Genomic DNA, 15,875 nt, shown 5'->3' with positions numbered 1-15,875 from the left:
GGCTTCCTGCAGTAAAAGGGCAAAGAAGTACTAGGAATCAATACTCATTCTTTTGGGGGAGGGGTTGAAGGTATAGATGCGTAATTAAGGAAATGTGTGTTTTTTTAAATGTTTAGTGAACAAGTAAAAATTGTATATATTTATCATGTACAACATGATATTTTGATATATGTATATATTGTACAATGGATAAATTAACTTATTGAGCACATTACCTCACATACTTATTGTTTTGGAGAACCCATAAAATCTATCCTCTTAACAATTTTTTAAATTACTATTCCTGCCCAGCAATTAATGTTTCCTAAATCTGCACCAACCCATCCTCTGGGAACCACCATGTTACTCCCTGTTTCTGTGAGGTTGCTTTATTTTACATTGTACATAGGAGTGAAATCATGCAGTATTTGTCTTTTCATGCCAGGTTTATTTTACTTAATTTAATGTTTACCAGGATCACTCATGTTTCACAAATGACTGGGTTATATTCTTCTCTGAGGCTGAAGAGACAGATAAATGATAGATGGATAGATATATAGATAACATTATTTGTCCAGTCATTAATTAATGTATATTTAGTTTGATCCATATCTTGTTTATTATAAATAATACTGCAATGAACTTGGGAGTGCAGATATCTTTCAACACATCTTTTGAGTATATAGTAAAAGGATTTTTTTGACAATACAGCAGTTCTATGTTTAATTTTTTGAGGAAGGCTTGTACTTCTCCATAGTGGCTGCCCTAATTTAAATTCCCACCAATGCTGCATAGTTCCATTTTTCTCCACATCCTTATTAACATTTATCATCTTTTATCTTTTTGATCATAGCTATTCTCACAAGTATGAGATGATATTTCATTCTAGTTTTGATTTTTATTTCCATGATAATTAATAGACGATGTTGAATACTCTTTCATATATCTGTTAACCATTCATATTTTTTCTTTTGAAATATTTATTTGGGTTCTTTGACCATTTTTTAATCTAGTTATTTACTTTCTGACTATTCCATTGGATTACTTGTGTATTTTAAATATTAACCCATTAGTAAATGTGTCATTGGCAAGTGTCTTCTTCCATTCTGGAGATCGTCCCTTCACTCTGCTGACTGCTTCCTTTGATGTACAAAAGCTATTCACTTTGATATAATCCCAATTTATCTACTTTTGTTTATGCAGCTGTACTTTTGGAGTCATATCTAAAAACTCTTTGCCCATACCAATGTCATGGAGTTTTCCCCCATCTTTTCTTTCAGTAGCTTTATAGTTTGAGATCTTCAGTTTAAGTCTTTAATTCATTTTGAGTTGATTTTTGTATATGGAATGAGATCAGGATTTAATTTCATTCTTCTACCTGTGAATATTAAGTTTTCCCAGTATAATTTTCTTGAAGACTATCCCATCCCATTGTGTGTACTTAGCAACTTTATCAAAAATAAATTGACTATAAGTGCATAGATTTATTTCTGGACTCTGTTCTGTTCTATTGGTGTAAGTGTCACTCATCCTTTCACTACCAATGGATGTAAACCATTTTAGAATCTGAGAATATGGTTTAGAAAGGCATGGAAAAATTTAACTTTAAAATATATACCAAAGTCACTCAGTATTTGTATCTTAGGACTTAAGGCAAAATGAGGCATAAAAATGTGAAAAGGGAACTTAAAGTGGGAATTAGACTACCATTTTTTTAAAATCCCCAAGTTTTCACTTTGCAGAACAAACTGAGTTTTGCAGATGCCATAGAAAAAAGGGAAGTCTTGTATCCTCAATAAGTACCAGAATATAGCAAAAGGCTCTTGATAAGCATGCAAACTAAAAGTAATACTTATGTATTTTAGGCACAATGTTAAGATCACCAAAGTATGAATAGGTAAATACCAAGTAGCACAAGAAAGGTGAGATAAAATTTATTTTTGTTGTTTCCTTTAAAAAAGGATTGAAAGGTATGAAAGAAGATAATACATATAATACTACTCTTATACTACTATTCTTATGCATTTTATTATTCTTAGTATCCCTAAAATGAAGCTGCATTTCCAAATTGCAAAGATGGTAAATATATTTACATATTAGTCATTTTCCCATTGCTAGAACACAATACCTGACACCCACAACTTAAAGGAGGACAGGTTTAATTTGGGTCACAGTTTCAGAGATTCAGTCCTTGCTTGGCTGACCCCAAGAGAAAAATGGCATGATGGGAAGGCATGGTGGAGCAGAGATGTTCAGGTTCATGGTTGTCAGGAAGCAGAACAGAGAGAAATGGCCAAGGGACCAGACACAGAACCCAAAGATACACCTCCAAGACCTACCCAGACATACCCAGAAGTGTGTTCTATCAATCCTCCAGGTAGATGCCAAAGCCAGTCAAATTGATACCCCATGCCAACCACAACATCCCACCCTTTGTCAACATGATACTCAAACGGAGCTCCTTAAACTATACCTCCAAATAAAGAGAATAGCAAGTTCAGGGCCAAGATTTAGCTCAGTGGTTCTCCCACCTGCCTTGCAAGTGCAAGGACCTGAGTTCGATCCCCAGTACCCCCCCCAAAAAAACTAATCAAGTTCATAGTTCTGCCTAACATAATACAACCCAAAATGCAATAATACCTTCTCCAAGTCTCAACAGTTTCAATACTTTTCAAAACTATAAGTAAAAGTCTCTTTTGAGACTTAAGGCAAACTCTTAGCTGTGAACCATTGTAAAAAATTTTTTTTAATTTTACATAGCCCCAAGGCACAGGGTGAACATTTCCATTCTAAAAGGGAGAAATAGGGGGATAGAAAAGAGTTAGACCAAAACAAGAACCAAACCAGCAGGGCAAACATTAACTCCTGTAGCTCCATATGTGACACTCAGAGCACATGGTGGTGAGATGTGAGTTCCAGAGGGCTTGGGCAGCCTCACCTCTCTGGCTTTGCTGGTTGCATCCCACATGACCTCTCATTGAGCTGGGGGATGGTGAGGACCTCTGCCCACCTTGTGGAGCTCCTCTCAATCCTGCTCTCGCTCCCCCCCCCCGCCACCAGTTTAGCCACGTGGGCACCTACAGCCCTCTCCCCCATGCCTCTGGCCTCCTGGCTGTACTGCTACCTGGTTCCACACTACAGAGGGACAGGGGGTCATAAAGGCCATTGTCCTGAGCTCCAGAAGATAGAGCAGAAGTGAACCACAGAAAGAGGGCCTCTCTCAGGCTCCTTGATGAAAACTGAAACCCACTGGAAAAGTGAAGAGAATCTTTGCAGTAAAGGCGCACCAGACCACTGTACTCGGTAAGTTGGAGGGATCATCACCTCCCATTGGAACCTGGCCTATCTTCAGGGGAAGGGCAGCTGGAACCTGCAGTAGAACCTTGCAGAGTTCAACTCTGCAGGAGGACAGCGAGCTCAATTTGGGACTTGCATCAAAAATCTGCCTGAATCTCATGGGGCTGCTACTGGCTTGCTGAGACTCATTGACTTATATCTGCACACTGCTACCTACATCATATATTGTGACAGCAGCCACATACCCTGAAGGAGGCCCTTTGTTTTTATTTGTTATTTGTTATTTTCAAGATTATTATTTTTTTGCTCTTATTTTTAATTTTTTTTTCTTTTTCTACTCTTTTCAAATTTTTTTCTCTTCTTTTTTTCTTTCTTTTCTCTTTTCTCTCTCTCTCTCTCTCTCTCTCTCTCTCTCTCTCTCTCTCTCTCTCTCTCTCTCTCTCTTTCTCTCTCTCTTGCTCTCTCACTGTTTTGGGCCTAATTCAGATTTCTTCTTTATTTTTCTTTTCTTCTCTTCTTCCTTCTCTCAATTGTCATTAGTTTCAAAGGAAAGTATTTCTAGCCTCCCTATTGCTGTTAGGTTGTTCTGTTCTTGTCTTTGTTCTTTCATTCTGTCTTTTCCCCTTGTATTCAACAGTTTCTTAGAGTTTCCGTGAACTTCCTGTGTCCTCTGTCCTCACTTCTATCCTTCTCCTATCCTTCTACCTATCTATCCCTCCCTCCCCAGCTTCTTCTAACCGCCCCCCCATCCCAAAGGGTAAAGTTGCTATATTGAAGAGTTTATTCACTATAAACATATGTTGAGTTGGTCCTTGATTTTTATTTAATTCACACAGTTATAGGTGATAGATTAATAACTACCACAAATTGTCATTTTCTAAGCTGTGCTTGATGCTATGGTGTTGATAATTATATCACTTGGGCTAAGGTGTTGTGATTGATCTAATCAGTTGTCCTTCCTGATATAATGAAAATGAGATAGACCCAGAGTCAATAGAGACTCAAAACCTAAAGACCAGATATATGTGGAAGACACCTCTGAGAACCAATCATTCCATAAGAGTTCTAATTGCAAGCAGCAAATATGCTTACAATAAGCAATTTTGAAGTATCAACCAAGGAATTAAATGAAAGACAGTACCAAAAACAAAAATGAGAAGACATTTAAGCAAGCCACAAACTCAGACTTCCACCCCACCAAAAGCAAATTCTTGGACACCCTGAACTGATAGCACAGGAAGTAACAAACAGATGGATGAGGCTCTAGAAAAGGTCAAAACAGAAATAATTTCCCAGATAACTACAAAGATGGTGAGCAGAGTGAAAGGCATGGTTAGAGGATGTAGTACAGAAACAAAGACAAAAAAATAGATGAGCTCAGAACCATACTGGAAGCCATGTATGCCCAGCATAAGAAAGAAATGGAGGGGCCGAGAATTTAGCTCAGTGGTTCTGCTGCCTGATTCACAAGCACAAGGACCCAAGTTCAATCCCCAGTACCAAAAAAAGAGAAAGAAATGGAAACCACGACTGCCCAACAAAAGAAAGAAGCGGAATCCACAAAACAAATTTGAATAGATAGCCAAGAGATTAAAAACTCCACTGAGAGAGTATTTACAGCAGATTAAAGGAATGTGAAAACAGAATATCAGATATAGAAGACAGGATTGTGGTTAAGGACCATGAAAACAGAGATTTCTTAAAAATAGTAAGGGACCATGAGAAATCAATCCAGCAGCTGCTAGATGATGCAAAGAAGAATAACATAAGACTGTCAGGAGTCCATGAAAAAGAAGGAGAAAGTACAATTGACATAAAAAAAACTGTTCACAGAAGTAATAGTAGAAAACTTCCCAGACAGAGGTAGAGAATTGGACATACACATAAGTGAGGCATATAGAACTCCAACTAGCCATGATCAAAAAATCTACACCTAGACATATAATAGTCAAGATCCCAGAAACCCAACAAAAGAACAAAATCCTACAAGCAGTTAGAGAAAAGAAACAATCACCCACAAAGGAAAGCCCATTAGAATCATGGCAAACTTCTCAACACAAACCCTCAAGTCAAGGAGAGCCTGGAGTGAAGTATTTCAAGCAATACTTCCAAATTCATTCCTGGAAGCAAATGTCACTTTGATTCCAAAACCAGGTAAAGACCCAACCAAAAAAGAGAACTACAGGCCAATCTCCCTAATGAATATAGATGCAAAAATCCTCAACAAGATACTGGAAAAGAGAATACAGAGGGCCATTGAGAAGATCACACACCCTGACAAAGTTGTATTAATCCCAGGGATGCAAGGATGATCCAACATATGTAAATCCATAAACATAATACACTATATTAACAGAGCCAAGGACAAAAACCATATGATCTTCTCAATAGATGCAGAAAAAGCATTCATCAAAATCCAACACACATTCATGATAAAAACTCTACAGAAAATTGGAATAGAAGGTCTTTATCTCAACCTGATTAAGGCTATCTATGAAAAACCAACAGCCAACATCATACTAAATGGTCAAAAACTGAAAACTTTCACACTAAAATCAGGAACAAGACAAGGATGCCCAATATCACCACTCCTGTTCAATATAGTTCTGGAAACATTAGCCACAGCAATTAGATAAGAGAAAGAAATAAAATTAATAAAGATAGGAAAGGAAGAAGTTAAACTGTCATTATTTGCTGATGATATGATACTTTGCATACACGACCCAAAAAACTCCACCAAAAGACTTCTAAACTTAATTGACAGATTCAGTAGAGTAGCTGGATACAAGGTCAGCACTCAGAAAACAATAGCCTTCTTGAACACAAATAACAGACTCACTGAGAGAGAAATTAGGGAAACAACTCCTTTTACAACAGCATCCAAAGATTCAAATATCTAGGAATCAATCTAACAAAGGAAGCAAAAGACCTCTGCACTGAAATCTACAGCACTCTGAAAAAAGAGATTGAAGAGGATATCAGAAAATGGAAAGACATCCCTTCCTCCTGGGTAGGAAGAACCAATATAGTGAAAATAGCCATACTTCCAAAACTGCTCTACAGATTCAATGCAATGCCAATTGAAATTCCAATAATATATTTCACATAACTACAAAAAACAATCCAAAAATTCATGTGGAACCAGAAGAGACCTAGAATAGCACAAGCAATTCTAGGCAACAAAGACATGGTAGGGGGTATCACAATCCCCAACTTGAAACTATACTACAAAGCTACTGTGATAAAAACAGCATGGCACAGACCCAAAGAAACAAACCCAAAGAAATAGACCCAAGGACCAGTGGAAGAAATCTAGAAGATGCAGAAACAACTCCAGACATACTCAGCCACCTCATGTTTGACAAAGGAGCCAACCACTCTCATTGGAGGAAAGATAGCCTATTTAATAAATGGTGTTGGAAAAACTGGATTTCAATGTGCCAAAGATTAAAACTAGACCCATATCTATCACCATCCACTAAACTAAGATTGAAGTGGATTAAAGATCTAAATAGTAAAACAGAAACACTAAACTGGCTGGAAGATAAGTTAGGTAGAGCTCTTGAAGACATTGACATAGGAAAAGACTTTATGAACAAAACCTCAGTAGCACAGGAACTAGCACAAAGAATCAACAACTAGGATCTCATCTTACTAAAAAGCTTCTGGACTGCAAGAGAAACCACCAACAGAGCTAAGAGACAACCTACAATGTGGGAAAAAAATTTTAGCAGCTGTACCTCAAAGGACTAGAATATACAAAGAACTTAAAAAAATCAGACCCCCCCAAATTCAAAGACCCATTTCAAAAATGGGCATCCGAAATGAACAGACATTTCTCAGACAAAGAAGTAAAAGCAACAAATAAATATGAAAAAATGTTCAAGTCACTGGTCATTCAAGAGATACAGATGAAAACAGCACTGAGATTCCACCTCACCCCAGAAAGAATGGCTGCTATCTAGAAATCAACAAATAATAAATGTTGCCAGGGTTGTGGGGAGAAAGGAACCCTTCTCTGTTGTTGGTGGGGGTGCAGACTGGTGCAACCACTGTGGAAATCAGTATGGAGATACCCCAAAGAACTAGGAGTAGAGGTCCCATTTGACCCAGCTATTCCCCTGCTGGGTATCTTCCCAAAAGAACTAAAAGAATCATACCACAGTGATATATGTGCACCCATGTTTATAGCAGCACAGTTTGTAATACCAAAAGCTTGGAAACAGCCCAGGTGCCCATCAACTGGAAACTGGATAAAGATGTAGTTTTTTAATAAAATGGAGTACTACTCAGCCATAAAGAATGAGAAACTAGAGACATTTATAGCTAAATGGTGCATATTGGGGCCATACTCTTAAGTGAAATAAATAGGACACACATGTGTACATACTGAATAGTTTCTCTAGTGTGAGAAACTGAAAGTGTAAATAAGGATTAAAATGATTAAAATGAATAATTGATCATTTGAAATAGGAAGGCAAGGTCCAAAGGGGTAGGGGAAGTGGAAGGGGAAAGGGAAAGGAAAAATTATAAGCAAAGGAAAAAATGGAAACAAAGTCTTTGTAAATAGTGAAGGTGGAGGCAGTGAAGGGAGCACTGGGAATGCGAAAAAATAAGAACCAAGATACATCATGTACAGGTACAAGTACCCAAAGATAAATGTAAACGTATTGTATACCTAAAATGTACCAATAAAAGAATTTTTTTTAAAAAAAGAGCCATCTACTTTCACTTTATAGTATTGCTTATTTGTATTTCATAATTTAGTGCCAACACTCAGAACTTGCAAAATTATTATTGCAAAACAAAAAATGTAGAGATAATGTTATACATGTTGGCATTGTGATAAAATACAATTTGCTGAGAAGCTCTACTCATAAACTCTATTTTCTGTTTGAAAAGCTGATTTCACAAATTGTAAAAGTTACCTTTTGTACATATGTATGCATTCAACAAGTACTTATGGAAAGCCTCTTGTGCCATATGCCAAACATTGTGTTTGTCCCTGAGGCCAAAAATAATGAACAGGAGAACATTGATCCCTGCCTTTGGGAATAGAAGTAAAGGGGGTTGTCCTTCTGGGCAGACACACAAGTAAACACATTGCAGTGTGTGAGGAGTTCCCTGGCAAAGAATAGGGAGAACATATCAGGAACACTACACCCATGCTTCATGGTGCCAGATAGCAAAGGCTACCTGGTGCAAATGACCTTCAAGCTCCTCTTTAAAGAACAATGTTTACCTAATAAAGAGAGAGGTTAGAATGGCCAAAGTAAATGGAAAGTGTTTCCAAAAGAGTAAATAGCATCCTTGAAGATTACAGAAGAATTAATATAGTGCATGTAAGAAAGTGAGAGAAGTTTTAACTGTCTTAAGTTTGAAGTGGAGACTAAGAGAAAGCGGATAAAAACCTAAAGAAGATCTGGTTTGTGAAAGTTTTGCAAACAATACTTAAAAATTGGGCTTTCTCATAAAAATAATGAGGTCTACAGTGTGGTAATATAACAGGGGTGGAGAAGACACTTTGAAGTCACAGATGTGCATGTGGATATCAAATTTGTTAGAATAGATGATGCCTTCATATATTCAGAAGTTTAACAAAACTGCCTGGGATCCTTCTATTTGGTTCTCTTTGTTAGAATACAAGCAATATGGGCAATGCAGCCATCTCACGTGTGGAAATGAGCAGCATCTTTAGAGACTGTTTTTCAAAATAATTATTGAATAAAGCAAGAGAGTCTTTAGGACTTTCAACTGTCTTGTACTTCTCCCTTACCTTTGACTACATGGATTGTGAACCTGATTCCTGAGGCTCTCCCCTCTTTGCAAGTGAAATAAGGGAGTGTCCTGGAAGTTTAATGCTACAGAGTTGAGAGCATCCACAAAGTGTTTTCTAAGACAAAAGGACTATCCCTAATTTAGTCTTAATCACATAATTTTATGCTAACTACCACATTTGATTTCTACATATGGTATGTAGGTACTGAACTATCACATTGGTACCCCATTACTATGTGCAAATATTATGTGCTAAAATATTTTTTTTCTAAAAGTTACACCATTTCACAGAGGCAGTGATTTTCCCTTTGCATTGCAAAATACATGCAGAATGACAGTCTTGGTTCCTACCTCTTTGTATCTCTACATCTTCCACATTATATATGGAAAGGACACAGTGTGGAAGTTGGAAGACTTGGACTACACTGTTAGCTCTGCTACCTATAAACTCTATGATTCCCCCCAAGCAACTTAACCACGCTACCCTCATTCTTCTCCTCTGGGAAATTAGTCACAGTCCCGCCTCAGTGACTTTGAAAATATATAAAAGATAATTACATAAGAAAAAAAAAAACAAGGGTTAACTTAAAAAGTAATAACAGCTTTCATTTATAAGTACCTGCTATGTGCTGTGTTACATATGTTACGCTCTATAACACCTCTTTGACAGCTGACAGAACTAAGGCTAAAAGAAGCTAAGTAGTTTGCTTAAAGCCCCCCAGCTAAGAGACAGAGCTGGGATTTGAATCCAGTTCTAGCTCATACCAAGACTATTCTCATTTTCTTCACAGGTCCTCTCCTTCTTCCTTTTGTTTTTTACATACCAACCACAGAATTCTATAGGCTATAATTTAATACACTAAATAAATCCAAGGATTTATCAGAAAAACCTAAATGCATACTGATGTATCTATCATGCACATGATTGTATGAGCACCACATTTTTGCAATATAATTAATTCAAGTGATAACCCTGCCCCACCCTGATATTATGTTTGTCCATTCCCAATACCATCTCCTCTGCTTCAGAGATGTGCAATCCTGCTTGTGCTTGCTCAAGTGAAGGAGAGTCAACTGCTGGGTACCACTTATTCCTCAAGCACCCTGAAGCTGTCCATCTGCTTCAGGTGACTAATGGGGTGAATAAAGTCACCTCAGAAAGGAACCAGTGTCTTTAATGGAGCAGCAACCTAAAGAAGACACTCAAGCCAGTTCCAAAACCTGCAAGTGATTTATTGGATGAGCCCCACCCCGCTGGGCCCAGCAATTTCCCATTTGTCCCTTCCCAATCCTGCCCCTCCCATGTCTCCACCTTCCTGCTGCCTGCCCTTCCCAGGAACCTCCCTCTTTTTATGGTGATTGCACCTTTTCAGCTCACAGTTCTTGCACCACACCCTGTCTACTGTGCCAGCTTCAAGTCCTGCACTCAGTGCCCTGCCCTGGATCTTAATGGAGCCTCTCATTAATGCACCTTTCCTCAGTCTTGGACAGACAGCTCTCACCTCCATTCCTTAACCTGTCTTGTCCCATTTCCCTTTTCGTGTTGTAAATCCTTTCCAGATTACTTCAAATCACAAAGCAGAAGAAGAAAGCAAGCCTCCAAAGACTGGTCCCGCAGATAGGTTGCCTTGGTGTTCACTCCCCTCAAATGGACAGCTAGTCTCTCTCTGCAAGAGTCAGGCCAGCCCCCAGGGTGTGAGGCACTGCCTTGTGCAATGCTCCTGATGACTTCCCTAATGCAGACAATTGCCCATTACCAATTAATAATTAGGATGGTGCTTATTTCTTTACAGTAGTCATAATAGCGACAATAAAATAACTTCCATTTACCACCCTGAAACCCACTTTGTGTAAGGTGCTTTTCAGGCAGTAGATCTCCAACCTCATAACAACTATCTGTAGGATCATATTTCTTACCCTAGTATATAGATGGGCAAACTAAGTCAGAAAGAAATTAAGAAATTATTTGTTATCAAATGAAATTAAATACCAGAGATAGATTTTAAACCAACTACCTCTAAGTGTAACTGGCCCCTGCTTCAAGATGTCCCCAACCTCTGCTACTGCCTCCATTACTGGCACTTCCCTTCTCCACCTGACAAAGGCTGGAAGCCTCATGGTCATTACCAGTTCATCCTGATGCATCGTTCTCCATAAACAATTCTTTGCTAGAATCCTACAGATTCCATCTATGTAACATTTTGTTAGTCGGTCTCCTTTTACCTTCTTTTCCCACTGCAACTGCCCTAGTTTAGGACTTCACCTATATATTGTCTCTCTTGTCTCTGTTTGTCTCTTCCCAGTCCTGGTCTCTCAACGTTCTGATAGGTCCAAGAAAAGCAACGAATCCATAGCTTCTCCAGTTACGTGTATTCGAGTTGTAAGGGTGACACCAATGTTCTTTCTAAATTCAGCTTCCATGGTGATTAGTATTAGTGAGTGTGGCTTCTCCTACTTAAAAAAAAATTAAAATCTTTCTCCTGTGGGTTGAGCAAGGGAAACTTCTCACTCTAGCATTTTTAAATGTCCTTAATACAGAGAAATCTGGTTCATTTGTTGCCATATTTACGTTAAGTTGTTATAAAATACTGTAAGGGAATTTGGGCGAATAAAAGTTACAAAAACAAATTTAGAATCGAAACTAAAATGTTTAGAAAGACCTGATCGAGTACACAATCAAGATGAATTAAGCAAATGTAAACTTTTAGTTCATTTGTCCAAGAATTTCCAATTTGTAAAACTTCCATGTTGATTTAAAACTTTAAATTCTAAATTATGTATAAAAAAAGAACTGCATCATGCTTTCAGTCATTAAAAAAGTTTATTGGTATATTTAGAGAGTTATTTTTTGTAGTTTATTTCTGTGATTTCCTTTGGCTTTAAATAGTACCAAGAGTTTCTTTTATCTCAAGCTTATTGGCAGCATTAATATAGCAGGAGGAGGAAAGAGAATTTCAGCCGAGGTTCCTACCATTAAGCCTCTACACTGTTTAAATTGAAATTTTACATTAATACTCTAGATTGATGAATTTAAGTGAGTGACTAAAAATATTTCAAGGCTGTTAAACAATGACAGCAAGGTAGCTCTATTCATGAGTAATGAATCTCAAAATAAATAATTGTTGAAAAACAGTTTCAATGGTACTTAAAATTTCCATTGTTTTATTCATTCCTTTTGCATGTGTACATTATTCACATAACTGAGGCAGTATGTCAAAGGATTTTTAGAAATGTGAATACAGCTGATTATAATTATAAATTTCCATTACTATTCCTTTTCAGAGAAGGCCAAGATAAATCGAATAGCTAAGCTATGTGATTCTAAAACTGATTTCATGGGGGATGGTCACTTGGCTCTTACCTAGGACACCATGTGTACAGCATCCCTCCAAGTTCTTTGGCACACCTACCCACGAGCATTCTTTAGTGAATGAACAATCTGATACTTCATAAGACGATGGGAAAGAGTGGCAAATGCTATTTGTGAAGAAGGAAAGGATTTAGGCAACCAGAATGTTAAGTAATTAAGAAACAAACGTTATCTGTTAAATTAGTGAATATTATAAAAAATGCATATTATTTTCATTCTGAATGGATCCAAACCAGAACAAGAATCTCTTCAGGTTCTAATTTGGTATTGACGACTGTTTGAGAAAACAGTTTCTTGTGATTACACCCTGGAATCACTCAGGCATTTAGAAGAGTAAAAACAAATTTGAATTGTATTTGTCATGTTTGCTAAATATCCCAAGCCCTGAAAACTGTTCCAGTTCCAAACTCTGAGTACAACAGGGAAGTAAACCCAGGACCTTGCATACTCTAGGCAAGTGCTCTATCACTGAGCTACATCCCAGCCTTCACTAACAATAAATAAGGAACACAGTTTGGATCTTTTTGTGCTCCATTTTGGGTAATGTTTAAAGATTTATTTTCAAGCTGAATAACTCTTTCCTTGGCTATGTTGAGTCTTCTAATAAGCCCTTAAATGTTATACACATCTCTGTTATTTTGCTTTTCATTGCTAACATTTCCATTTTACTCCATATCATAGTTTCCATCTCTGCTGAAATAGTCTACCTGTTATTATTTGTTGTCCATCTTTTTCTTTACAGCCTTCAATATATTAACCATAGTTACTTCAAATTTCCTTTCTGATCAATTTCATAGCTTGGGTCTATTGACTGCTTTTTTCTTGCTAATTTGTTGCTTTTTCTTATTTGTTTTTATTGTAATTTTTGTTGAGAGTTGGGCATTTGTGTAGAGAGAGAAATTCAGACAGTTTCTATGTTTATATATAGACATACCTTTCCTTTTGCTAGGACTTTATTCACAGTAATTGAGTTGATCTAGGAAAGTAAAAGAGTTGAGTTTGAGGATTCCTGATGCTATCTTATACTCAGGGTAACAGGGGTAACAGTATTCAAATTCTTTCAGAGACATCTGACTGTAAGGTGGGGACTTATTTGCAGAGGGTTTCTCTGTTATCTGCTTTGCATTCTCTTCCACTGTGCTTCAGATGTGCTTGCTTTCTCTGTCCATACTCCAACATTGCCTGTTACCTGATGACTGTTAGCCTGGGGAGAAGGAGGCCGGAGGGAAAGTCCCTGTTATTCTCCTTAATCCTTGGTATGATGCAGCCTCTTGTCCCTGGATCTTGAGGTTGTGACTTTCTCGGTGCTTCTGCACATCCAACAGCTATAGTTAAGGGCTATTCACATATTCCAGCCTTTCCTCTGAGGCCAAGAACCTTTTTTGTTCCTTCTATACAGCTAGAATTTTTTCCCCAGTGCAAGCGCAGCAATGCTTGTAGCTGTCTGCCTGTAGCTGAAGGCTCTTCTGAGATTTGGCTTCTGCCCATTTCTTCATTGAATTCTTTAACTAATTTTCACTGGTGTGTAGTTGCATCTGCTCCGGTGAAATGAGTATTCATATCTCTCTCCCCTCGCAGATAGTTTTCTTACATTTCAGGTTAATTACTGTGCACCCTCAACTTTTTGGTGGGTTCCTATCCAGTGATGAATTTGTAGTTTGTCTAGCTATATGTGACAAAGTTGCAACGGCAAGAGTGGTATTCCTTCTGGCTGTCAGCATTCCAGGAGGAAATGGAAAGCTTTCGCATCTCTTTTGAACCACCACATGGACTTCGGATTAAAATCTTTGCTCTTTAATACATTAGCATTAAACAACACACTGGCCTTAATACCTGCTTTGTTTATTAAACTGCAAACCAAATTTCATTCATATGGCCAAAAGTCCTTTACCGGTCACACCTATTTTATCCATATGGAGTTCTGATTAACTTTGTAAATCTCCAATTTGTTTGGTTAAAACAGTAGCACACTAAGTTGGAAATCAGAACTGGTTTGTCAAGTTTTTTTACTAACAATATGACTTTGACCTTTATCTTAGTGTCTTCTGATCTTAACTTTTTCATTTTTAAGTTAGGAAATGAAGATAGACAATTTTATAATCCTTTCTAGTGTGCTAAGTTTTAAAACAGTTTGTTATTTTTATCATTTATGTTAAAAACTCAGTTATGTTATTATTCTGCAGTTTCGCAAGAGTATGACTCTACAGCAGAATGGTTAAGCCAGCAAATGCAGGAGCAAAACTGTTTAGACTCAAACTCTCCATCACTTGGACACTGTATATATTTTGGACAAATTACTTCTCTGAGCCTTCATTTTCTTGTGTGTAAAGGAAAAATGATATCTTTTAAGACAAAGGTAAAAATCATCTAGTATAGAGTCTGCAAGCCAAACAAACAAAAACAATACCATATTAGTCTCAGAAAAGCACTGTCCTCAACAAGAAAATTTCTGATGGCGCTTAAATTCTTGCATCAATCATTTATAGTTGCTAGTGTAAAGATACCTGGCCATGACTCTTAAGTTTTCCTCTTTTCTTTTCATGTCTCATCTTTCCTCCCTTTCATGTCTCATGTTTTCCAAATCTTTTCTGCATAGAATGTTCCTTTCTGCTTGATAGATTATGCTGCATTTTGATTGTAAAGAGAGTAATAGAAAGAATTGAGGAAAGAAAAAAAGTGACATTGGTAAATTTTAGCCAATTCAAAAAGTAAAAAGTACATGGTTGGATAATAAAATAATATAATTATAGTTATAATTAAGTTATGAGACTTGAATTTATAACTTTTACTAGCATTGGAAAAGTTATCATGTTTTGATTACAGTACATTGTTCCATCCTACCAGGCACTTGTTTGATCACTGAGGGTCATGAAGCATGTATTTTAACACACTTTCTAGGTTATCCTGATGTGTTCAACTTTGGAGACTGCTGCTACATTCCATGGGTCATTAATTCCATATCTTAGAGGCTAATTGAACTATAACTGACCATTACAGAGTTAAGCATAATATGTTCAAGGAGTTCACAGAAGTCAGTAAAGACTTCCAATGGTCAATACAGTGAAATGCAGACAAATCTATAAAATTAATTTGAATATAGCCTCTGGTTCCTTGTGTTAGGTGTTGGATAACTCAGGATCTTGTATCCTCTCCCCCACTTGAGAAGTTAACATGTCTTCTAATTCCTGGGCTTCTTTCTGCTCTCTTCCCCAACTCTTTTAACCTAATTCTCTAATATTAACCACTCTTCCCTAAACTGCAATTCTGACTTTGATCTTAAAGTAGTGTAATTATAATAGCCTCTGCCTTTTCTGCTGTGGCCAAGTCCAGCTTAATCTAATTCATGAGTGTGTCCAGTGACAAAATTCACAGTAAGTCCAGGAAATGGTTGTGCTCCCTCCCGGCCACCATTCCCAACCAAGCCACCCTCATATCTTACTGGGCTCTTGCA

At 37.4% G+C, this 15,875-nt stretch overlaps 1 protein-coding gene across 5 annotated transcripts in view; it reads right to left on the bottom strand.

Annotated features, from left to right (window-relative positions):
* Positions 1-15,875, bottom strand: part of LOC101697883 (uncharacterized) — a 55,401-nt gene that overhangs the window by 13,736 nt on the left and 25,790 nt on the right. The window contains exon 7 of one of the 5 annotated variants that reach the window (XM_087193831.1): positions 12,542-15,048. The exons of the other annotated variants lie outside the window; for them this stretch is intronic. The gene's annotated coding sequence lies outside the window, so the exon portion shown is untranslated. Of the gene's footprint in view, positions 1-12,541; positions 15,049-15,875 lie in introns of those variants that run through there. 5 annotated transcript variants of the gene reach the window in all.

This window comes from Heterocephalus glaber, unplaced genomic scaffold (assembly GCF_053883595.1).
Source record: "Heterocephalus glaber isolate CG9 unplaced genomic scaffold, H.glaber_assembly_v1.0 deba00000331, whole genome shotgun sequence".
Lineage (NCBI taxonomy): Eukaryota > Metazoa > Chordata > Mammalia > Rodentia > Bathyergidae > Heterocephalus > Heterocephalus glaber.
The sequence above is the reverse complement of the archived record's forward strand: the minus strand, read 5'-3'. Positions and strand labels throughout refer to the sequence as shown.